At 46.0% G+C, this 26,253-nt stretch overlaps 1 long non-coding RNA gene across 1 annotated transcript; it reads left to right on the forward strand.

Annotated features, from left to right (window-relative positions):
* Positions 1-7,376: 7,376 nt before the first annotated feature.
* On the forward strand, positions 7,377-9,903 carry LOC132592380 (uncharacterized). The gene is made up of 3 exons (XR_009557849.1): positions 7,377-7,484; positions 8,540-8,688; positions 9,805-9,903. It is a non-coding gene; the product is annotated as an uncharacterized LOC132592380 (long non-coding RNA).
* Positions 9,904-26,253: the final 16,350 nt, after the last annotated feature.

Below are 26,253 nucleotides of genomic sequence, written 5' to 3' on the forward strand. Positions count from 1 at the left end.
CTACGTTGGTGAACCCCGATGAGCTTTTAGAAAATGAAAATGCAGAGGAAGGGGGTCAGGGAGGTAAGGTTGAGTCTTTTGAATGCCCAGAGGGAGCATTAAAAAAAGATGGCGCTGTCCCCTCTCAGGAACACACACTGGGCAGTCGTTTGGGTAGTGCTCCCAATCATTGTCCTGTGAATGGGGACAGCATCTTCAGAGGGTCCCAGGCTCAGTCCCCAGCACTACCAGGTAGGGTTTGGAGGGACCTGCCTGAAATCCTGGAGAGCTGCTGCCTGTCTGTGTCCACAGTACTGAGCTAGATAGACCAATGGTCTGAATTGGGGTAAGGAGCCTCTTGTTTTCCTATTTAAAGGAGCCCTTCATTCAGAACCATGAAGACCAGGCTTCTTCTTTTAGTTGCAGGGGAAGAACTGTTGCATGCAGGCAGAGCACCTGCTTGTGAGTGCACCCAGGTTCAATCCCTGGTAGGCCTGAAATCCTGGAGACCTGTTGAAACTGAAGCATATGAATTGGAAGGGAAAGGCAATGAGGCCAAGGTTCCCCAGGCTGGCATTTGAGCATCTGGGCTGCCTTCAACATTTGTTGTACTCAGAGTAGACCCATTGAGATGAATGGGCGTGACTGATCCCAGTGGGTCTGCTCTGAGTAACAGTGGCAGCTGGTCCATGAGGGCAAACCGATTCACAGGCAGCGTCCACCTTGTCTGCCTTCTTGCATCCAGCCCAGTCTCTGCTCATCAGCCTCCTCTGCCCCCATAGTCTCAGTGTTGCATTTGTACAAATCAGCAAGGAGGAGGAGGAAACTAGAATGAGTTTCCTCTGCCTGCCGCAGAATCATTGGGACTTTACCTTTCTAGAGGTGCTGGTATCAGCATAATTCCTCTTCCTGTCCTTTTCCTCCGATGAGGACTGCAAGCTTTAAGGTTAAATGAGGCTTCCGAGACAAGCAGGGACTTCTATCCAAGTTCGGTCAAGGGCGCCAGAAGATCTTACTAAAAGTCCACCTAGCTTAGAGCCCTGCTTCCAAGGGGGCCCAGCCCGGTGGTCCTGCAAAGACCACACTCAGGGCCTGTAGGGCATATGACCCCTTTCTGCTAGTACTGCATAGCAGTTGACATTCAGAGGTATGGAATAGGGACATCTGTCATAAAATCATAGGGTCACAGGGTTTTCTAATCTGCTCTCTGCAATGCAGGAATCTCAGTGAAATAACCCTTGACAGATGGACAATATGACCCTTATTTAGAAACCTCCAATGAAGGAGTGTTCGCCACCTTCCCAGGTAGTTATTCTTAATGTTTAGTTGGAATCCCATTTCTTATCGTTTGAATCCCTTGGTTTGAACTGCAGAAAACAACCTTGCTCCATATTTAGATAGTTGAAGATGGCTGTCATATCTCCTCTTTTCCAGGCTAAGCATGCCCAACTTTCTTGACTGTTCCTCATACTGTTCACAGACCCTTGGTCGTCTTGGTTGCCCTCCTCTGCACGCATTCCAGCTTGTCAATATCCTCCTTAAATTGTGGTGCCCAGAACTGAACACAGTACTCCAGGTGGGGTCTGACCAAGGCAGAACATAGCAATACTATTATTTCCCTTTGTCTGGACACTCTACATCTGTTGATGCAGCCGGGAACTGGGTTCGCTTCCCCGCCCCCACCGCATCACATTGGTGGCTCATGCTAAGTTTGTGGTCTACAAGACCCCTAGAATCTCCTTTTTGCATATCTGTGGCTCTGGCTCCCCCTACTGTTGGGCTCCCGACCAGTGGCAATGCACACCAGGCACCGTTGGTTGAAAACAATCTACAGTAATTTAAGCTGGTAAGAGAGGGAAGAAATGCTGATCTCTACAATTTGCTGGTATGAACGGAACGAGTGTGAACTGACTCAGAAAGATGAAATGAATTTTGGCCTCCATTTAGAAAGAAAAACCCAGCAGCAAAGGTCTTCTGCTGGGAACTTCCCTCTGGTTCAAGGCTGAAATTTGTCAGTCGAGTCTGCATGCCTTTCTCTTCCTGTTCTGCTTCGATGAAGACAGCAACCGGCACAGCCACGCTGAAGCTGGCCATGAAATACAGCCTGGGGCTCGCTCTTCTCTCGATCTTCATTTTGCCCATGCAAACCATCGGGGGCTTAAAGTGTGACAAGGATGAATACCCGCTTGGGAACTCGAAGTGCTGCAGGAAATGTCCAGCAGGTAACTTAACGCTGAAGGTAGGGTGTCAGGTGGATGCTGTTGGACCCCAACTCTCTCGCCTCAACCCCCAACCAGTTTGGCCCAACAGAAGGGGAAGACGGGTTGTGTGGTCCAATATCATCCAGGAATATCTGGCATTTGGGGGAGCCATGCGGACTAGAATGTTAGTTAGCAAAAGGGACTCTGAAACACGACAGGGGCGGGTAATCTGTGGCTCCCCAGATGTTGGGCTGCAACGTTCATCAGCCCCCAGCCAGCTTGGTTCAAGGCAACACCTGGAAGACCACGGATTCTCCGGTTGAGGTTAAATGGCAAAGTGTGTGTGTGTGAGAGAGAGAGAGAGGGAGGGAGGGAGGAGGGAGGGAGGGAGGGAGGGAGGGAGGGAGGGAGGGAGGGAGGGAGGGAGGGAGGGAGGGAGGTTGCTTTCAGACTTGTTTATTGTGCACCCCTCCCGATTTGTTTGCGGGAAGATTAGACCAGAGGTTCCCAAACTTTGGTCCTCTGGCCACCCATGCCTCACTCAGGGGATCTGCACCGCATCTGTGGATTTGTGGTTGAAGGAGGAGGTGACACACCCATCGCGTAAAATATCCCCATTGATTTTTTTAAACTGTGTTGTTATTGCTTATTTCCTTTCTCTTCTTGCATTACGATCTGAAGTCCGTTGGAATTCAAGTTGCAATACAATCAAGAGATGTATCTGATGCAGCAAAAATATAATGAGAAACGATACAGCGTCTAGCACGCTGCACTGCAATTGGTGCAGAAGGAGCAGGGAAAGCAAGGAGTGGTCCAGCAAGAGCCGTAGCCAATTTCCTGTGGGTGGGAAGGAGCAGTGAGAGCTGGGGAAGCACTGGATTAGACAAGGCCAGGTTTTTACTGAGCAATTCCTTCCGAGTTGTTTGTGGGGTGGTTAGATGTTACGTCAAGCAGATCTTTATCCCATGCCTTTCATGTGTTTTCCCGTCAGTTTCCTCATTGCAAAACCTCTGAACCTTTTATCGGAGGGGGGCGGGTTGCAGAAAGAAGGTTTGATGCAAAAGACAAGAGCGTCAACTATGCAACCTTGATTTGCCTGCATGTGCTTACCGGTAAATCCAAAAATAGTTATAATCAGGATTGCAGGGAACGGGAAGGAAGACCCTATAACAGGCATGTCCAACAGGTAGATCGTGATCTACCAGTAGATCACTGGACGTCTGTGGTAGATCACAGTAGATCAGTGGCTCCCCCCAAAGAAGCTAAAAAACTTTGGCTCCCCTAAAAAAGCTCAACATCTTTGCCCTGCAGCCCTAAAATGACCTGAACCACCAGACAGGGCTTTCCTTCCTAAAAGAAGGCTCAATGTCACTTTCCTCTTCCCTAAAGAAGCTCAACAACGTTTACGTGAACCCCCCCCCAAAAAAAAACAGGGCTTTCCTTCCTAAAAAAAACCTTAACAACTTTGACCTGAACCCCCCAAAAGGGTGTAGATCACTGCCAGTTTTTAACTCTGTGAGTAGATCGCAGTCTCTTGGAAGTTGGCCACCCCTGAATAGAATGGGATCATTATACATGATCAAGCTTTCTTTAGCACCTCAGCCCTTGCTTTTTCCTGCAAGACCAATTGCAGTCATTAACAGTCGTTAACAGTCATCAACAGGTTTACCACTCCTATCAGCCAATCACCCATTCCCACCACCCTTCTGAGTAATACCCCTCCCCACCCTCTGACTATACATAAGGGTCTGGTGACTTCTGTTTCAGTGTATCTGAAGAAGTGTGCATGCACACAAAAGCTCATACCTATGACAAACTTAGTTGGTCTCTAAGGTGCTACTGGAAGGATTTTTTTATTTTGTTTTGACTGCGTCAGACCAACACGGCTACCTACCTGTAACTAGGGTAGTAGAATGGGATTTTGTTACTCATTCTTTCAGTCATTCATTCGTTTATTGCAATGCACTCTTTGTGGGGCTGCCATGGAAGAAGACTGAGAAATTTTTATTGGTCCAAAATGCAGCAGCCAGATTTCTGGTTAGCTTTCTGTTTAGATAACCCCTGTTTCAAAACAGCTTTAGTGGCTACCATTTTGTTTCTGGGCCCAGTTCAAGGTGCACTGCTCACATTGGTGTTTAAAGCCCTCCATGGCCCAGGCCCCAAATAACTGAAAGACCATTTCCTTCCCTCTTGGTAGTTTGTCCTCAGACGCTCAGTGTGGGTGGCAGCCCAGGAGAGGGCCTTCTCTGTGGTGGCCCCTAAGTTGTGGAACTCCCTCCTCATGGAGGTGTGCCTGGTGTCTTTACCACACGGCTTCCAGTGAATGCTGAAGACACATCTCTTCACCCTGGCTTTTGAGGTGTATATTTTTGGGCCCACTTTTTGTGATTCTACGTTGTTCTAGACCAGGCATCCCCAAACTGCGGAACTCCAGATGTTTTGGCCTACAACTCCCATGATCCCTAGCTAAGAGGACCAGTGGTCAGGGATGATGGGAATTGTAGTCCAAAACATCTGGAGGGCCGAAGTTTGGGAATGCCTGTTCCAGACTGTTTGGGTGAAAATACAAGAATCCTAAACACCCTGCTACATTTGAAACGTTTGGGGATTGTTCCACCGGTGTGTGTCCCCTCCCCTCACCCCTTTCTCAGCACCCCCCCTTTCTTCTGTTTAGGAGAAGAGTTGGCAAGACGTTGCACGGCATCTACCGACTCAATCTGTGAGCCATGCGGCCACGGCTACTACAATGAGGACTACACCGAATCGAGGTGCAAGCCTTGCAAAATCTGCTCCAAAGGTGAGGTCCTGTTCACATACACACACACACACACACACACACACCTCAGAATACATGGAGAAATGAGCCTGACTGGGAATGGGAGGAAATGAAATTGACAGATCTGCTGCCCAAAAGAGAGAGTAAGGCAGACACCAAGCTGGACTGAACTTCAGATGATGATGATGATATGTATGAGTTTGGGGTGCTAAGATAGGTGCTAGACCCCTAGCAAGATTGGTGCTAGACCCCTAGCAAGCATTAGAATTTAATCAAGGCATCTAATTCTTGGAGTAGCCAGGCTAGCCTCCTGGTGAGGCTTGCTGTGAGATGGCAAGTCCCTCCCTCAAGGGCAGAATTTAGAGTTGAAAGGGGCAGTGGTATGACCTTGAAATAAAGCAGCAAACTGGAGAGAGAGTCAGAGAATTGTCTGAGAGCAATGTTTGATTTCTGTTTGAATCCAAGGATGCGGCTTTGGAGGAAACAAGACCCTTTTGGGGTATTAATGCTGCAAACCCCTCCATCGCAGGTTCAGCTTGCAAATAAACCATAGATCATAAAGACACCACAGTCTCCGCTGTGCCTCATTCCAAAAGGAAGCACGAACCCTGGAATATCGCCATGCTTGGAGATCGGGGTAGAACACAGCATCATTATTATTTAGACTGGTGGGTTTTCTTTCAAAGAGTGGTGGATATCTTCAACAAACACACCATTATGATGTTTGAGGCAGTTTTACTTGGACATAATAACAACCACGAGGGGAAACTCCCCCCCCCCAAAAAAGGCCTGTAAACTAGGCTTTTATAGAGGTATTCCCGGGCCTTAGCTTTACACGTGTGTAGAAATTAGGTTAGGTTCTCAGAGGCAAAGCATGCCTGTATTATTAGAGCTGGACGCCTGATTTGGTGGGAAGAAAATTGTGCCTACTTTCTGTAAGACCAGCTTAAGGCCGAGTCCTTCCTGCACAAACATTCTTGACACGTCTCCGAACAATATCCTCTCGCACACTCGTGTGCACCTCTCATCACACGTAGGCTATCTATCCCAGCATATACTATAATTCCCACTACATCTTCCGGGGCCGGAATGGAGATTCAGAATCAGCCCTCCAGACTCCTAATGGGACCTTCTCTGCAAATGCCTTACGCTCTGTCTGTTCTGAGCATAGGCTGTCAGCCAAATCCTGATCCCTGGGACCTCTTTTCTGCTACCACTGATCTATGGCATCTTTCCCCCCAAAATCTGCTTTCCACCAGATCAGGCCAGTGGTTTATTGCCTGCAGGAGGAGGGAGCCACCTTCTTTTCAGCCAGCACATCTCGTTCCATCTTCATTTTTTTCTTTTTTTCTTCCGCAGCCAAAGGACTCCAGGAGAAGGAGTCGTGTAAAAGGACTTCCAACAGAGTCTGCACATGCCTCCCAGGCCATTATCCAGCCAGAGGAGATTACAATGAACAGAGTGAGTGCTGAGTTTTCTGAAGTCCAAGGCCAGTGGTGGCCGGTCCAAATATATTGCTAGTGGAAGCCACAGTTCCTAGCCAAAGTAGGAAGTGACATTGCCCAGCACGAATCCAGCCTGCTCCAGTATTGCCTTATTTCTTAGGGATTTATTGCAGATATTAATATCGCACAGTTTGGATGTATAAGAAGTGGCTCCATTTGGAAGATATGATTCAAAGTTTTACTGGCAGAACTTCGTATCATAATTAAAACATCAAAAGTACATTAAAAAATGTCTTGTGCTGTCCAGCACAGGCTCAGCATCTTATGAAATATGAAATAATTTCAACAGACCTAGAAGCAGAGGTCTGTCTCTTCCCACAGCATCCATTTCTAGCCTGGAGCTGTTTTCTCTCTCTCAGTCAAAGAGGGTTTTTCACATGTTCTTACTTCACAGAGCCTTGAGACAAAAGCCACGAAGGCAACTCCCCACAAAACGGAGATTTGCAACCCAATACCTTCATCGCATGATCTAAGGTTACAACACTCACATGTTAGCTACCAAAGAATATCAGTTAGGTAATTATCAACTCAGCAAGAGCTCAGAGTGTTCTTCTTGGCTTTCATAATGGGGGATAATCCCCACGTTAAACTTTTTCACCAATATACATTTAGGCATTCTAATTTCAGTGTCACGTTATTCAACTATTATAATTAACAGGATTATCCACACTTGCCTTTCCTCTGCACTTTGCAGGCATGAGCCAAGCACTTGTTTGTTTGTGCAGTTTTCCCCACAAAAACCTGCACTTTACAGCTGAATGGGAAGAAATGTTAATCCACGGAATACCTGTATTGCTTGTTTGTTGTGTTTCAGCTTTAAGGAGCAGGGTTTTTTTGCAGGGAAATCTCTGGAGCTTTAAAGTGTGGCCCTGTGTCTGCAAAGTGCTGGGCAAAATTAAGTGTGGGTAAGCCCTGAGTTCACTTTTTAAAAACTGTTTTGTTTCTTATCATTTCAGTCTGTAAACCCTGTCCGAGTGGGCAGTCTCTCAAAAGAGGGGGTGTGGAATGTCAGTCTTGGCCAGAGTAAGTATTGTCCAGCAAAAGATAATGTTTAAGGGCAGCTGATGTTGGTAGGGTCAGCAGAATTGGGAAAGATAGATTAGATAGATAGATAGATAGATAGATAGATAGATAGATAGATAGATAGATAGATAGATAGATAGATAGATAGATGATAGATAGATACTCAGATTTACATTTATTTATTACATTTATGTACATTTTCTTACAAGGAAGTCTCCTCTCTCCATTTCACCCTCACAACAACCTGGTGAGGTAGGTTAGGCTGAGAGACAGTGACTGGCCCAAGGTCACAACCATTTTATTTTATAAAACAAAACATATACAGTGGTACCTCTACTTACGAATGTTTCTACTTACGAATGGAGCTCCGTCTGCCATCTTTGATGCGGTTTAGATAGGATTTTTTTTCTACTTACGAATTTTTAGATAGGGTTGCTTCAACAGTACTTACAATTTTTTTTATCCCAATGCATTCCTATGGGATTTGACTTACAATTTTTTTTCGACTTACGAATGTGCGTTCGGAACGCATTAAATTCGTAAGTAGAGGTACCACTGTACTTGTTAATGGCAAAATAGGCTTCACGTGTATAAAAGCTCATTGCACAAACTTTAATACGCAAACCTCCATAATTAAAACATATATCAATAATAATAATAATAATAATTTTGTAGTTAGTCATTTTTATAATTTTAAGTTGTTTAAAACTGTTCTAATCTTGTGTTTTAATACTAATGTCATGTTTCACTTGTAATTGTTTTAATTGCTGTAGTCCTAAACATACACATCCTCAGGTATTAAAAGTAGTAAGGCTTAGGTTGGGTACCAGGACAATCCAATGAAGGCATTAAAATATAAACATTTAAAAACGTAATCGAACAATTCCATTAAAGCAAAATATAGAAAATTAAACTGGAGACTTGGAGTCATGTGTTCATGGGAACACCTTTGAAACCGGCAGAATGCCAATACAGATGGGACCTGAATTATTCTAAAAATATTGAAATGTTTTCTTTTTTTTTTTTTGCTCGCAACTTTCCTCTGTGGATCCAAGAGTGACGTCTGTCACACCTCAGCCTAGTTCAGAACGGGGGCGTGTCGTGTCGACTACGGACCCCACATTTACTCGCACTGTTTCGTCCACTCATGATGTGAAGGTGATGGATCCAGGCGTATCCGGAGCATTAGGACCCGAGAGCCGGAGTAAGGGGGAGAAATGCCTTGTCCTCTGCTAATTTCTCTTGTTCCGTGGCTTTCAATGGGGGGGGGGGTCACCAACATGGTGCCTGTAGGTGCAGTGGTGCCCTTAAGGTCTTTTCCTGGTGCTCACAAAGACTCTGAGCCCTACCCCCACCTCACTGCCCTCTTTCCCCACCCTTGAAAATGATGCAGAGCTGAAGGAGGAAGTTGGAAATGTGACACTCTTCCCCACTTCCTTTTTCAGCTTTATGTGCTTTTCAAGGCTCAGGTTAACCCTGCTGGCTCCACCAATAATCCAACTCACTTTCCCAAAGGATGTGTGTGTGCCCACTTTCTCTCTTTCTGTCTCTTGGGCGAAGGGAGAAGTGACCAGAGGAGGTGATGCCCACAGCAGCTGCTCCAAAGTCCGAATGTACCCCCCAGACAAAAAATGTTGGCACCCCCTGCTTCTATTTTTCCATGGACTCACTCTGGCCTGTGCTTCGTTCTTTCTCAATCCCAGTTTAAAGCAGATAATCTACACATATTTCGCAAAATATACATTTGCCCAAAAATGTCTTAATAGATGCAGCAATTCCAAAACACATAGGGTTGGGCCCAGACTATGGGTTATAACCAATGCTACCCTACTCAGAGTAGACCCATTGAACCTTAGTTAGCCATGAGTGGCATTGAGCACCTGTCCTGACGTTATCAGACCCACTGAAGTTAATGGGTATAACTTAGGGTCATTCATATTAATGTGTCTCACTATCCATGATTACCAGCAAGTAATCCCCATTGAACTAAATGGGGCTTGCTTCTGAGTCGATAAGCATAAGGTTGTACTTAGGGGCACTTTTGCACTCGTTGAAACCATAGAATCGTAAGAGTTGGAAGGGGCACAAAGGGACATCTAGCCCAACCCCCCGCAACAGGGCTTAAGTCATGATTCCAAACTTAATTTCCCCTTTTCGAATCATCCACACCTTTTTTCTTTTTTAATGGAAAATTTGGGACGTCTCTGAGCCACTCTGAGGTGGCATTTGGAGAGTGAACTCCTAGCTTAATAGCTGATGCAATGAGCCCTTAAAATCTCCCCCCAGACAGCTTTAATGTTTGACCTCCTCTGTTTTTCAGTGTTGGTATTGATCATCTCCATCACCGCAGTGCTGCTTCTTGCAGTGGGAGGGCTGGCCTATTTTCTAATTTGGGGGAAATCCAAGAGGAGAAAGGTGGAGGTCAAGGCAAGGAATGAGGTGCTGTCAAGAATGCTTCAGGAAGGTATGTCCAGAGCGAGAAGGAACGACACTGTGGGGGAAAAAATCAAACAGCCGTATTTATTTATTTATTCGTTTGTTTATTTATACCCCACCTTTGTCTCCAAGGAGCTGGAGGTGGCAATACATAGTTCTCTCTTCTGCTTCTGTTTAAACCCCACCCCCCAATAACAGCCTTGCTTAGCTGAGGGGAAGTGACTAGCCCAAGGTCACATCCAATGAGTTTTGTAGCTGAGTGGGGGATTTGAACCCTGGTCCTAGCCTGACACTCTTAACCACACTGGCTATGCACTTTCTGAAACAATATGCAAGCCGAAATACAGCTGGCCTTCAAAACTCATACGGAGAGCTGCAATTCCAGGAGTAGTTTAACCACCAACCCCTAACCTCCCAGGGAACTCTGGGAATTTCAGCTCTTTGAGCGGGTCTCCTAACAACAACCAGCACCTTTAACCAAATTACAACTCCCAGAATTCTTTGGGGGCAGCCATGACAAGTTAAAGTGGTATCGCAGCTGTTAAAGTGGATGTGGCTTTGGCGAAGCTTCCCAAATCTGATTTCCTTCAGAAACTGCTGGACTAATTGGAGCTTTTGGAAACCAGAACCCAACAATTTATAGACGACCACCTGGTCTAGATCAGAAAGTCCATGTTCTAAGATGATCTCTAGTTTTAGAAACAGGATATGCCTTCTGTGCATCTTTTTCCTCACACCTTATCCATTCCCTGATTTCAGTTGGACACCCCAGAATTACAGAAGTCATTCTTGGCTTCTGATTGGATCTTGGAATGTCCCTTTTTTGGGGGGCACTCTGGCACAAGTGAGCTGGCTTGTGCCAGTGCAGCAGGACAAAAGGGGTTCTGTTTTTGGTCTCGTGGTCTGACACTGGTCAACTGGTTCCTGCGAGAGCTCGGGACCAAAAATACCCCAAGCACCCCAATTTGGACCACCCAGATGTTGAAGCGTATGCTTACCTGTCTTCTTCACCTTTGCAATTCCCTCCTCCTCATCTTTCAGACGGAAGAAGCAGTTACCGAATTCCCATCCAGGAGGAGCAAGTCGACAGCAAATCAACCTTTGTGCAAAACTAACATTCCCTAGGATGAAGACAAAAAATTCAGGACTTTAACCTCTGAGCCAAAAGTCATGGACTTCAAGATTCCCTTCCCTTTCTCCCTGGATTTGACCCCTGGTCATTCTTCCTTCTCCCCCCCCCCTTAACACCCCCTTTTCATTTTATTCATACTTTAAAGCCATGTTTCTCAACTAGGTGGGCATATGAACATCTTGGGTGTGTTTGTTTCAACAGCAACAAAAGTAATTAAAAAATTCCTTCAGTAGCACCTTAAAGACCAACTAAGTTTTTATTTTGGTATGAGCTTTCGTGTGCATGCACACTTCTTCAGATATCAGGTATCTGAAGAAGTGTGCATGCACACGAAAGCTCATACCAAAATAAAAACTTAGTTGGTCTTTAAGGTGCTACTGAAGGAATTTTTTAATTTTGTTTTGACTCAGATCAACACGGCTACCTACCTGTAACTAGCAACAAAAGCAAATATTCATAAATGAGAAAAATCAAAAGTCACAAAATTTCAATCCATTTGAAAATTCAAAAGATCGAATTAGGGGAGCCAGGTTTGAAAAGTGTGTGGTGGGGTCTTTTATTTAAGCCAGCGTTTCTCAACCGCTGTTCCGCGGCACACTAGTGTGCCGCGAGACGCTGGCTGGTGTGCCGTGACGTGCGGCGACGAGAAGGGCGATTTGCATTGTCACGTGCCTGGCGGCCGCCAATATTCAGCACTGACCCGCCGGAAAGCAATATTTCTCCTCCTCTTTCCCAAAGCTCAATGCAAACAAGCCTGGCGGCCGCCAATACTCAACACTGACCCGCCGGAAAGCAATATTTGGCAAGTGTTTCTTACAGTCATAATTATAATATAGGGCGGCACAGAGTTAAATTTTTTAACTTTTTTAATGGTGGTATGCCTCGTGATTTTTTTCACGGAACAAGTGTGCCGTGGCCCAAAAAAGGTTGAGAAACACTGATTTAAGCTACAAGTGGCCATTAAAAAAGAGAGAGAGAGAAACACTGCCTTAAAGCAATATTCGAGAACATGTGGGCCCGCCTGATATTGCTGGACTACAACTCCCATTGTTCCTGACCATTGGCCATGCTTGCTGGGGCTAATGGGAGTTGGAGTCCCAGCAACATGATTCCTCACCCCAACCCTATAAATCTGTGTTGGTAGCAGTGCCTTAAGTTACATTAAAGTGGTAACAGTGCATTGTTAATGTTCTACCGTTGGTAGAGCTAGTATTTCCCCTATTTTAAAACAAATTCATTTCTGGAGGACAACCCCTTCCACCAGCCCCAAGGGATTCCTTCCACATTGGAAAGGTGAGCTTGGCGGCATTAGAAAAATAGGGATGTTTAGTTACCTGTATCAGGTTGGACTAAGCGACGGTCCCTTTAGTAATAATAGTTCAAAAACCATCATCAGTAGCTTACACTCGGAGTTGACCCATTGAAACCAATGGGAGCCAGGTTAGTCTAGAACTCAGGAATAGATTCAAGACGGTCAAAAAGAAGTACCAGTATACAGCATAATAGACTGTGGAACTCTCTCCCACAAGAGCCAGTGGTGGCTTTTAAAAGAGAGAAAATTCAATGAGGAGTAGGCTTTTTTGGTGGTTACCAGCTACAATGGCTATGTTCTCCCTCCTGTGAGAACAGGATGGTGGACAAGATGGGACAGCAGCCTGTTCCAGAAGGCTCTTCTTGTGGTCTTTGCCATCTCTATTAACTTCAATGGGTCTACTCTGAGTAGGACTAGCATTGGCTATGAGTTTGTAGGCACATAGATCCATGTTTATATCCAAGTTTTAAGTTTCTTACTGCCATTTCAGTCGGCGTTTGTATGTTACCTTAACACCACAGGTCCTGAAAATATGTGTCTGCATTTTATTATTTTATTTTTGCACAGCACCTGGTTATTTCAGGTGCTTTATATGTAATAAACACGGCAGTTATTCCACGTTAAACGGATGTGGAGTTTTGGAGTGTGCATTTGAGGAGAAGCGGTCAAGCTGTTTTTGACTTAATTAATTAGAGCAGGCATAGGCAAACTCGGCCCTCTGGATTTTTGGGACTACAACTCCCATGATCCCTAGCTAACAGGACCAGTGGTCAGGGATGATGGGAGTTGTAGTCCCAAAACATCTGGAGCGCCGCATTTGCCTGGGCCTGAATTAGAGGTTCCGGTAGGCTGTCCGCTCTTCTTCTTCTTTTCTTATACTGGCAGGGCTGGCTGTGATTAAGTTGATTTTTTTTAAAATGCAGCCCAAATGTCAGAGTTAGCAGAGAAGCAGAGAATTAAAGAGTTACCCCAAGAATAGTCCAACCCCCTGAAATGCATCTTGAATTTTGACAATTCACTGGGAGGTAGGTTTTTTCCCCTCCTTTCCTGCGGAATAGATATATTTTCTGTTTTGCTTTTCAGTGGATATTCTATACAGCCAGCTCTTGCACCATGGGAGTGACAAACACCTGAATAAAAAAAATTCCTTCAGTAGCACCTTAAAGACCAACTAAGTTTTTATTTTGGTATGAGCTTTCGTGTGCATGCACACTTCTTCAGATACACTTGAAACAGAAGTCAGACCCTTATGTATATACAGAGGGTGGGGTGGGTGGGAATGGGTGATGGGCTGATGGGAGTGGTAAACCTGTTGATGGCTGTTAATGACTGCTGATGACTGCAATTGGTCCTGCGGGGAAAAAGCAAGGGCTGAGGCGCTAAAGAAAGCTTGATCATGCATAATGAGAATAAGAATCCAATGTCTTTTGTTCATCCCAGGTGGCTCCATGGTTTTAAGCTTGGTAATGAGTTCCAATTCAGCAACTTCTCTTTCCAGTCTGTTCCTGACATTTTTCTGTAATAAAACAGCTGCTTTGAGATCTTGTATAGAATGTCCTGGGAGATTGAAGTGTTCTCCTACTGGTTTCTCTGTCTTGTGGTTCCTGATGTCAGATTTATGTCCATTTATCCTTTGGCGTAGGGTTTGGCCTGTTTGTCCAATATAGAGAGCTGAAGGGCACTGTTGGCATTTGATGGCATACACATACCTGTAACTAAAACACCTGAATGTTAGGCAGCTACCGTAACAAATAAAAATGTATTCAAATTCTGTCTGTGTGGTGGATTAAACTAACCTCACTTTAGTTTCTAATCCAGATTAATCCATCCGGAATATAAGAATGGCCTTGCTTGGGCCAGACCATGCTCAGTCCAGCTGGGTGGCAGCCAATGAAGCTGAACATTGGAAGACTCCAGACAAGACAAAAGGAAGAAGGACCTCTTAGTTAAACTATGGAACTCATTCCCACAGGAGGCAGGCATGGCCACCAATTTGAATGGCGTTGAAAGAGGATTAGACAAATTCACAGAAGGCCAGGTTGTTCAGTGACTTCTGGCCATGATGGCTCTGCTCTTTCACCACAGTTAGATGCAGCTATGCTTCTGAATACCGGTTGATGGAAACCACAGGAGGGGAGAGGGCTCTCGTGCTTGGATCCTGCTTGTTTTGAGTTTCCCATTGGGGCATCTGGTTAGCCACTGTGAGAACAGGATGCTGGACTAGATGGGCCTTTGGGCTGATCCAGCAGGGCTTGAATTCTTACGTTCTTAAGCGTGGGATATCATTATTTTTCCAGTCCTAGGGGGTTGTATATCAATGAACTCTACTCAGAGTAGACCCACTGAAGTAACAGGCCATTTTTTGTCCTTAGCTGAACATCATTTCCCCCTTTGGAGATGCAAAGAGGTCGAGGGAACTTTTTTTTTTTCATATGTGGTGGACTTTTAAAAGCGTATTGGGAAATGATCCATAATGAATTGGTGATCCACTACTGCGGCCCGCGTTTTGTTAGCCCCAAAATGGAAAACGAGCGAGATCCCAACCAAAGAAGAGTGGTAACTTGAGTTGACAAAATATACGCAGCTTGCAGACTTAACATATAGGATAAGAGAACAAGAAGAACATACGTTTAGAGAAGATTGGGAAACGTTTATGGAATATATGGGAAATAACAGCGTACAGCTGAAAACGCTGGCTGCATTAAGATAAATTCAACAGTGTAAATAAGTTTTGGTGGATGGAATCCTGAATGGTATAGTTTCTGTAAAATATGCAGGGATTGATGGTATTCAAAATGAACCACGGAAAGAGAAGGGAAGTCATTGATATTTCAAGGATGTAAAAATTATATATATATATATATATATATGATATATGATATATGTGCATCCTTTCCCCCAAAGTGAACAGACCTCTGGGAAGCTCTTAAGCAAGACAATAATGGTCATGTTTGCCACCCTCTCCTTCTGTCGCCAACACAACATCTTGTGGCAGCCCGAGATGCTTCCTCTTGGCAGACAGACACCTGCTGGCTGCCAGCTTCGCTAGGTGACAGACATCCTTCGATGTTTCTCCTACCCCATTTTCCACAAGAAACAGCTCGGGCTGCCTATGCAAAAAATAAAAAATCTGGCAGCTTCCTGGCTCTTAAAATAGCTAGCAAGCGGCTGCCCTCATCCTGCCACTGTTGATCTTATCTGTTGGCGTGATGAAGAGGGACTTTACCTTTCCAGAGGTACTGGTATCAGCACAATTTCTCTTTCTGTTCTTTTTTCTCAGATGAGAAACACAAGCTTTGCTCTCTGCAGAATGAGGCTTCCGAGACAAGCAGAGGTCTCTATCTAAGTTCCGTCAAGAGTGTCAGAAGATTTTACTCAAAGTCCGTCTAGCTCAGCACCTTGCTTCCAAGGGAGCACAGAACTCGCAAAGCTTACCATCAGGGCAAAGAATTTGTCCACATTTTAAGCCACTGAAGGCAGTGGAAGGCAAGGGAATTAATTGGCGGAGGAAGGGGGGGTCGGTGGGTGCGGTCCGCCCTGGATGTCATCCCTGAGGGGGAGTGACATCGCCGCCCCGGATGCTTGCCCCACCCCCGTGGGCAGCTAGCCCCACCTCTGAGGGAATTCTGCATTATATACAAAGTTAGTCCTCTTCAGAGTAGACCCATTGAAACAAATGGGCATGACTAGCTTTTTTTTAGTTTTAAATGTTTTATTATTCATTTTCCATATACAGTGGTACCTCGACTTACAAAGGCGATCCGTTCCGCGGTGTTCTTCGGAAGTCGAAAACTTCGTAAGTCGAAGCGTCCATTTTGCGCATGCGGAAAGCGCAATTTTGCACTATGCGCAGACTGCGCACGCCGCTTCTGCACAGGCACAGAACACACACGCGGCGAAAATACTTCCAGGTTTGTAAGTCGAAACCTTCGGAAGTCGAGGCATTCATAAGTCAAGGTACCACTGTATATACAGCACACAGTCATCTTCATTTCAATCAGTCCAATAAAGATATCACAAAAGATACATACAATTTCAACTTATGTGCTTTCTACACAAACCTATGACTTCCCATCCTTTCCACATTTTCCTTTATATTAAACATCTTGCTTTAATTTATCATTGCTATTTTGTAAAAAAAATCTTTTCTATTTCGATATCGTATTCCATCATATGTATTATTTACAGAAATCATTCCAAGGCAACTACCGTGCTTAGATTACAGCTGCTTTTTCAAATAATTTTTGAAATTATCCCATTCTGCTGTCTAGACTTGTCTCTGATTCTTTCCGAAAAAGAGGCTATTTCCGCATATTCTGTCAATTTGGATAACCATTCAACTCTGGTAGGGAGTTTGTCATTTTCCCAAAATGTCGCAATAAGCACCCTCGCGGCCATGGTTGCATACAAAATGCCTGTAATACCCAGAAGAAACGCTTGACTAACTTAAGGCACATTAGTTTTAAGGAGTCTCCTGTTGAGTTAAACCTTGCAGTCTATACAGCTTCTGTAACTAAATTACACAGCTGGGGAAGAATAAGATCCTTTTATCAGCTCTGAAACTACTACAGAGATATGAAATGGATCTTGAAATACATATAATGCTGTAGTTTAGGAATTTGTTTTAGGATTAAGGAAAATATGATAAAATGATAGATAATGGTTTAGAATTAAAAATAAGTATAGATAGAAAATATGATAATGGATTAAGCAATAGATATTGCTAAAGAGGATTTGCAGTGAATCACAGTATGGGTGGCTTGAGGATGTTACCTTAAAATGATTAGAAAAGAGGTTAAGTTTATGAAATTTTGTATTTTTGTTGTTGTTTATTTGTTTCTGTCTTTAGATAGATAGATAGATAGATAGATAGATAGATAGATAGATATTTTCTTTTGTATGTTCTGTTTTGTATTTGTGTATTGTGGATGTAGTATTTTGTTAGGTAATCCACAGTACTAATTTTTCAGAGGGGTGACTTAATCCCCTTTATGGCGGAAAAAGGGGATAAAATGTTCAATTGGCTGCAGTACCTATAGGAAGCAGAGGGGGGAGCTCTTCCCCAATCAAAACCTGTGTAATAGTGAGGTTCGCCAAACAGATGATTCTTGATACTTTATATATTTAAAATATTCATATGCTGATTTCCTACCCCAAGGTCTTCCAAGCAACCTGTCAATTAAGAGTCTCATGTTGGCAATAAGACCCGCTGCTCTCTGCCCTTCCCGGCAAGACCAAATGCAGTGTTGTGTAGTGGTTAGTGTGTCGGACTAGAACCTGGATGACCTGGGTCTGGGTTCAAATCTTCACTCGGCCACGAAACTTGCTGGGTGTGACCTTGGCCAAATACAGTCTGTCTGCCTCACCCTACCTCGCAGGGTTGTTGTGGGGATGATGATGATAATAATAATAATAATAATAATAATAATAATAATAATAATAATAAGTGGGATCAAGCTGGCAAAGAGATGTGGCTAATAAAATGGGGCCACCCCCCCTCAGACCTTAAATATTGTGATTCAGGGATAGCAACATTGGCCTGTCTCACAGGGTGAGGGTACAGCAACGTTGAGTATGCAGAGAGGTTTGGAGAGCCCTGCATGGCCGCCATGTATGATTGCTGTTAAAAGGAAGGATCAGTCGTGGTGGGTGTTGGTCATTTACTTTTAGGGTTTGTTATTACATTTACAGGTTGCATCTTCCTCCGAGGAGCTCAAGATGGTGGACAGGGTTCTCCTTCCTCCCCATTTCATACCTGCCAAGTCTCCCGTTTTTCGCGGGAAACCCTCGTTTTTAAAGCCGTTTCCCCGCTGTTGTCCCGAATGGCGAAATATCCCATAATTCCCCCGGATTTTCAAAAATCGGGCAATGCCAGCACTGGAAGTCACTTCTACCCATGTCTGGACATGCGTAGAAGCGACTTCCAGTGCCGCTGCTGATCCCGGATTTTTCAGTCTGGGAGTTGATGGCTATGCCCCATTTTTATTCACATAAGTAGCCCTCTGAGGTAGGTAAGGCGGAGAGACAAGGAGTTGTTTCCAAGTAAATCTTACTAAGAGTAGACCTAACAGATTTGTGGGGCCTAAGTTAGGGCTTGTCCACACAGGCACTTTTTTTGTTTTCATTTGATTTTACAGATATAAATTTATAACAAATCCAAATACATATCCATACAGAGAGATTTCTCTGACTCTCAAGACTCCCCCCCCTTGCCTCCATGGGTCCTATTGTCAATGTTTTCAACTGCATATTACTGTATTTTTCCATGTATAATACTAGGTTTCCCCCCTTAAAAATAATGCCAAAATCTCCCCCCATTTTCTTAAATCTGAGTCCCCCCAAATAGGGGGCGTCTTATACATGGGGGGGAGTCTTCATAGTCTTTATTTTATATCTATCCATATTGTCCATAGTATTTGTTACATTACAAGTGAGATGAAAACCCTGCTCATGTTTTCATCTGCTTACAATGGTGGTCTAAATAAATTATAAATTTCCCCCATTCTTTCTTGAAGTTTTTGTCTTCTTAGTTCCTGAGCTGTGCAGCTGCAACTGGGAGTAGCACAAGGTGCTTACAAGACAGCCGGTCGCATTTCACAACACACTTCCCCAGCCAAGTAATGTGTACAAAAATGCATAGAAAGTGAGCATAAAGTGCATAAAATGTTAGGGAAAATAGCATCCCCAAATGATTTGTATTGGGGGAAAATTGTTCTGCAAAAGTATGCATACAGTGGTGCCTTGCTAGACGAATTTAATTCGTTCCACGGGTCTTTTCTTATAACGAAAAATTCGTCTAGCGAATCCCATAGGAATGCATTGAATTTTTTCCCATAGGAACGCATTAATTGAATTTCAATGCATTCCTATGGGAAACCGCGATTCACTAGACGAATTTTTCATAAAACGAATTCGTCTAGCGAGGCAACCTCCGCTCGAAAAATCCTTTCGTTAAGCAGAAATGTCGTTAAGCAGGGCATTCGTTAAGCAAGGCACCACTGTATTAGGAAACTGGCATACAAACATGTGCATTGTTGCATCCCACCCCAACCTCCGAGTGATGCGAGATTCCGGGGTTCCAGGCGTTTACTCAGGATCCGTGTTTCCTTTTGGAAGCAAGGCACAGCAGAGACTGGAGTGTCTTTATGATATATGGTTTATTTACACATATCTACAACCTGAGCCTACGGTGGAGGGGTTCACAACATTGACACCCCAATAGGGTCTTGCTTCTCCCATAGCTGCAGGGCTAGATTCAAACAGACACCTGCCATCGTGCACTGACCCTCTCTCCAGCTTGCTGAATTTAACAGCCTGCCACATTTCCCCCTAGGTCTTGTCACCCCAAATTCAACTCTAAGACTCTACACTCTCCCTTTGTCTTCTAACTAACTCTGAGTCTGCTGTCTGGTTCAGAGCTCCCCCTCTCTGTCAACTTTCCCAATGGCTCATTACCTTCCCTTTCTTCTCCAATTGGCTCATCTCCCAGGTGATTAACTCATCAGAAAACTGGCCTGGCTAATATTTTAACATGTGCCTTGATTAAATTCTAACCCCTACTTGGACCCAGGGATATAGGGGACTCTGGTATCCACATACTCATAACTTTTTTAAAAATAAAAATAAAACCAGAAACTGATGTGAAAATGTGGAGAACATAACTTACAAACTGGAAAATCTGAAATTAACGGATTCATCCATTTCCAATTGCATCCAATGTTAGTCCAGAGGCACATTTAGGTGAGAACAACCAGTTCAGTCACACTGAGTGCGGAGCCTCAGGGTCGCCATTGGGGGAGCCACAACTTATGCTAGAGAATGGAAGGTGAGAAGCAGGGGCGCCTAATTTTGCTCAGGGCACTGCTGAAATTTGAGACCTCAAGATCTCCCGCTGGTTCGTCCTACCCAGAGTGGACTCACTGAAAACAATGGACATGACTATCTGGGAGCCAGTGTGGTGTAGTGGTTAAGAGCGGTAGACTTGTAATCTGGTGAACCGGGTTCACATCTCCGCTCCTCCACATGCAGCTGCTAGGTGACCTTGGGCTGGTCACACTTCTCTGAAGTCTCTCAGCCTCACTCATCTCACAGAGTGTTTGTTGTAGGGGAGGAAGGGAAAGGAGAACGTTAGCCGCTTTGAGACTCCTTCGGGTAGTGATAAAGCGGGATATCAAATCCAAACTCTTCTTCTTCAGTCCACTTATTTCCGTGGGTTGACTCTCAGTGTAGCTTACTTGGATACCACTCAGTTTCTCTATATTTTGGCAGATGCTAGAGTTATCTTTTCTCGCTCTCGTCAGAGATTATCTTCTCAAATGTGCTGAGAGATTGGCTGTCCATCACCGGGGTTTCATGTTCACGACCGGATGCCATGTACACTGATGACACTGCTTTGCACAGGAAGCGGCCCTCTCTGTGGCCACCGTCTCGTGCAGAGTCATGACACTTGGTTTCCAGGTACAGACCTAAAGATACGAAGCTGAGAACATTGAAGACGCGAAGTGTTGGTTAAATGCAACCTTAGCAAATGTCTCACTTCTGGGTACTTGGGGCTAAGAGAGCATTGGCGTACCTGCGGCTTTCTGATTCTCTGATTCAGCAAAAGCAAAATGTCACAGATTATCCGGATCCCATTTTTAGGCATCCACATTCTGCATCAAGAATCGGGGAAGACACAGAAAATGAATATGATAACTCAATTTTGGAAAAAAATGTTGAAACCATTCTCTGCTTTGGAGCAACGAAGCACGATTTGAACGCAGGAGATCAAGGGGGGATAATTTCAGACCCATGGATCAAAAGTATCCCCCACAAGGCTCTATCTCGTGCCCTTCGGACATTACCACCCTCCTCGAGTGTTTCTGTTTGCCTGGAATGGGCCCTTTAACTCTGATAATGCCTCTTGCAACGTAAAATAATACAATACAGCGATCAGAAATGAAATGGTGTGTGGTGAAAATATGGGACTTGCTCCTACAAGCAGCAGTGATGGCTACCAACTTGGATGGCTGTAAAAGGGGATTTGACAAGTTCGAGGAGGAGAAGGCCAGCAACAGCTACTAGCTATCTTCTCCCTCCACTGCTGGAGGCAGTCTGCTTCTGAATGCCGGTTTCTGGGAATCACAAGTGGGGAGAGTTGCTGTTATGCTCAGGAACTGCTTGTGGGCTTCCCACTGGGAAGTCAGGTTGGCCACTGGGAGAGTAGGATGCAGCTGTAGATGGGCCACTGGCTTGATCCTCCAGGGCTCTCCTTCTGTTCTTATGAGTAACAGTGAGAGAGGGCTGTTGTCTTCATGCCCTGCCTAAGGGTTTCCTGGAGCTCTTCAGATGTCTTCTAAAAGTTGTGTAGTTCTTTATCTCCTTGACATCTGGTGGGAGGGCGTTCCACAGGGAGGGCGCCACTCAGGGGCGTACCCAGGAACAAAACTAGGAGGGGCAAGGGGCGGGGCCAAGGCACAGGAGGGGAGGGGCCACATAGTGGGAACGTGGGCAGGGCTACGGAGCCCAGGTGAAGCGGACTCCAGTCTCACCTAGGCAGCGCAAAGCTTTTTGCAGTCGGAGGCGCCGGGGCTCCGCTGACAGCATGCAGCCCCAGGGCGCTTGCTCTGGCCCGCCGGGCTGCCCCCGGTGCACTATGGTCAGGATCCTGACGGAGCGCGCAGCAGTGGGCAAAAGCGGCGCTGCTGGAGGGGCTGGCGGGCAGAGGCGGAGGCGGAGCACAGCCCAGCAGAGTGTGAGTTCGCTGTTCCCGCCCACCGCACCGTGCCCTCCAGCTTCCCGCCATGCTCTCTGGTTCCCCGCCGCACGTGGCCTTGCCGGAGGGTGCGACGGGGAGCTGGAGGGAGGGCGCGGTGCAGTGGGCGGGAACGGTGAACTTGCGCTCCACCGGGATGTGCTCCACCTCCACCTCTGCCCACCAGCCCCGCCGGCAGCGCCGCTCTCGCCCACGGCTGCACTGGCCCTGCTTCTGGGGGGTGGCAGCTGCCCCCCCCTGCCTCACGCTGGGTACGCCCCTGGCACCACTACTGAGAAGGCCCCCTACTTGGTTCCCTGTAACCTCACTTCTCGCAGGGAGGGAACCGCCAGAAGTCTCTCAGAGGTGGACCTCAGTGTTTGGGCTGAATGACGGGGGTGGAGATGCTCCTTCAGGTATACTGGGCTGAGGCCGTTTAGGGCTCCAAACAGGAGTGCCAAACTGCAGTGTCGTTATTCTTGAAAATGTGCACTGGGAGTGCAAGACGATGGAGGGAATTGCAGAGGGCATAGCAGGGGGGGGGCAGAGGGGCCATAGCCCCAGGTGCAGGATTTTAAGGGAAGCGAGCCAGGCACCCCACCCCCACCGGGATCCCCATCCTGCCCTGCATGCTGCTGGGGGGAGTCTCTGGGCCCCAGAGGCTGGCCTGACCTCACCGCTGTGTCCCCGGGCCCCTCACTGAATGGCCACTTGGCCAGTGTTGGGGATTGAACCTGGGACTGTCTGCATGCAAGGCAGATGCCCTGCCACTGAACTGCAGCCCTTCTCTAAGACGCAGGAACCTGGGAAGCTGTCTTTTATCAAGTCCGAACGCCAGTGCCAGTCCATCTGGGTCAATATTGCCCAGACAGCTGGCAGGAGTCTCTCACAGACAGGTTGGAATGGAGACCTTCTGACCGCAAAGCAGATGTTCTACCGCTGAGCCACAGCCGACGAGCAGAGAAAGGTGATGGGACTCGTGTGGTTTTCAGTGTAGTTTCTAGGCTGCTGTGTGGCAACATTTTGCAGAGAAAGAGGGAGGGGAGAGAGAGAGAAATCATGAGAAGTCTTTTGGTCCCGCTTCACCTTCTTCTTCACCTGCTTGGCCTTTTGTGATGACATTTCGAGATACCTGGAGAGACACCAGGGTGCCTTTCTGACGAACGGGCCGCCTCCCCCCAAAAACCTCTGCAGACAAGCAGCCTCTGACGTCTCTCCCACACGGCACAGGTGATGTGAATGACATCTAACAAATGAACTGGGCTTCCTCAGCGAGGAATGACAGCACAGAGTCCATGCACTGACATTTCTGGAGTCAACTCCCAAGGCTGGTGGTTAGTTTGACGTCAAGTTGAGTAAATTCTTACCTTCTGGGCCTGCATGGTTTCTTTTCCTCCCCCTCCCCTCACATGTAGAGAGCTCAGTGTCTGATGCAGCCCTTGTCACAGAAACCACACATTTGGGGGTTTTCTACAGGAAATGTCAGCAACACTAGTGAGCACTAGCTGGGAGCCAGTGTGTCTTATTTTTTGCTGCCCTATGCGGATTAAAAACCCTCACATACACCCCTTCTCAGTTCTTACTGTACGCTGAGCAATATTTATTTGTCTGTATTAAATTTCTTCTCCAGCCTTCCTCCTAAAGGAGCAAAAATCAAAATGTTAAAACAACGTAATTTTAAAATAACATAAAACACTTTTAAAACAACTAAAAACCATCTTTTTTTTATAAAGAACATCTAAAATTATTTCAAAACAGTCATATATGCTCCCAGTTGCTAATTTAAAGGTTGCTATGGCTAGGCTCTATCGGCCATCCAATGCCTGGGGGAACAGGAAAGTCTGTCAGTTTAGCCCCATGTTGGGCAAAATACTCTTGCATTTGCAGGGGGTTGGACTAGATCAGGCATGGCCAAACTTAGCCCTCCAGATGTTTTGGGACTACAATTCCCACCATCCCTGACCACTGGTCCTGTTAGCTAGGGATGATGGGAGTTGTAGTGTGGGCCCTTCCAACTCTACAATTCTAGGATTCTATGATCTCGGAAGTTAATAATGACCAGCCATCTTGTAGTTCTGTGACAAAAGTTCTTAAAGTCACAACTCATGGCCAAAACTCACCATTTGACAGTGAAATGACATGCGTGGTAACATTTAGTGAACTGCAAATCTCAGTCCCTAGCTGGTACGTGTACAAAAAGTGCTTTAATATTAAGATTCTTATTTCATTGACCGCAGAGAACTATGGTATGTGGATCAGCTCACCTAACTAAGCAGCTCTGGGTTTCATAAGAAACTTTGAGTCAATTACCTCTACTGTTTTTTATCACAAACGTTTGACGCAGTGGTGGTTGCCCCTTCCATTTTGACTCATAGGATCTCAGGGCTAGAAAAAGATGATGGAGGTCATCCAGTACAACCCCCACCCCACCCCAGTCTTTGCAAGATCTGCAACACAGGAGGCAGCTTAAATGCCTCCAACAAAGGGGAGCCCAGGACACCTTGGAGGCCTGTTGGGCAGTTGAACAGAACAGCACTTATCATTTGGGAGTTCTTCTTCAGGTTTGGGCCAATTCTGCTTTGAGCGGACGAGACCAATAGCTGGTCCAATGGTGAATAAAGGCGGTTTCTGTTTGTGCTGTAGAGAGGGAAGTAGTGAGGGGCAAGTGGGGCTCATCGAACCTGGTGTTAAGACCAGGAGCGGGAGAAGTGGCAGTTAAATGACTTCCCAAAAATCCCAAGTCCCCACCACCAGCCTCTAAGGCCAGGACAATGACCGTTGACACAGGCACCACACACACACACAACAGCAAAGAAGATCAGAAAGGAAAACTAGCTATCAGAACTGGATTTAGGTTTGATGAGGCCCTAAGCCAGGGTCCCCAAACTAAGGGCTGGGGACCGGATGCGGCCCGCGCACGCCAATTGTGCGGCCCTCGATGACTCCCGCTGCCCGCTCTTACCGCCGCACCGCGGTGCAGTTGCCCATCTCCGGGTCAGCGCAACACCAGAAATAGCTTGTGCGCACATGCGCAAGCTATTTCTAGCGCGGGGCCAACCCGGAAGTGCGCCAGAAATGACATCTGTGCATGTGCAGAAGCCATTTCCAGCGCTGCCCCGCGCCAGAAAAAGCGAGTGTGCACGCGTAAGGGAACACGTTCCCCCGCCCTCTGGCCCGCCATGCAATCGGCGCCGGAGGAACCGGCCCGAAGCTGGGTAAGTTTGGGGACCCCTGCCCTAAGCTACTGAAGGTAATGGGGCCCTATATATGTCCAGCTGTCCTTTGTCAACAACAAATTGTCACTTTTTTAAAATACAGTAATAATAATATGCTATATTTGTAGACCTCATAGGTATCTAAAGCCATTTGCACATGTTGCCCTGCAACCAGTCCATGCAGAATGTAGGCATGCTATATATAGAAATAAGCAAATTGGTGATATTTTAGGGAGAAGGCTAGCAGGCTAGCATACACTGTTGCTGTGTTGTTGTTCTTTAGTTGTTTAGTCATGTCCGACTCTTCGTGACCCCATGGACCAGAGCACGCCAGGCACTCCTGTCTTGCACTGCCTCCCGCAGTTTGGTCAAACTCATGTTCGTAGCTTCGAGAACACTGTCCAGCCATCTCGTCCTCTGTCGTCCCCTTCTCCTAGTGCCCTCCATCTTTCCCAACATCAGGGTCTTTTCCAGGGAGTCTTCTTTTCTCATGAGGTGTGCAAAGTATTGGAGCCTCAGCTTCAGGATCTGTCCTTCCAGTGAGCACTCGGGGCTGATTTCCTTCAGAATGGATAGGTTTGATCTTCTTGCAGTCCATGGGACTCTCAAGAGTCTCATCCAGCACCAAAATTCAAAAGCATCAATTCTTCGGCGATCCGCCTTTTTTATGGTCCAGCTCTCACTTCCATACATCACTACTGTATGTAGGTTTTATTTGTTTTTTAATATTATATTTTGGAAATGCACATCCAGTTCCCCCCCCCTTTAAATGTTTTGGGGGCTATAGCTTGTTTAGCTTATACGTAAATCCGGCACTGGTAGCAATAAGTGGATGCCATGTACTGCATTGTACTATTTTCCCCGACTATCCAATATAGAATCAAACCATCGCCAAAATTCAAAGGTTTGACCCATTTCCTTGGTTCCAATGGCTGATGACT

The sequence above is a fragment of the Zootoca vivipara genome, chromosome 6 (assembly GCF_963506605.1).
Source record: "Zootoca vivipara chromosome 6, rZooViv1.1, whole genome shotgun sequence".
NCBI lineage: Eukaryota > Metazoa > Chordata > Lepidosauria > Squamata > Lacertidae > Zootoca > Zootoca vivipara.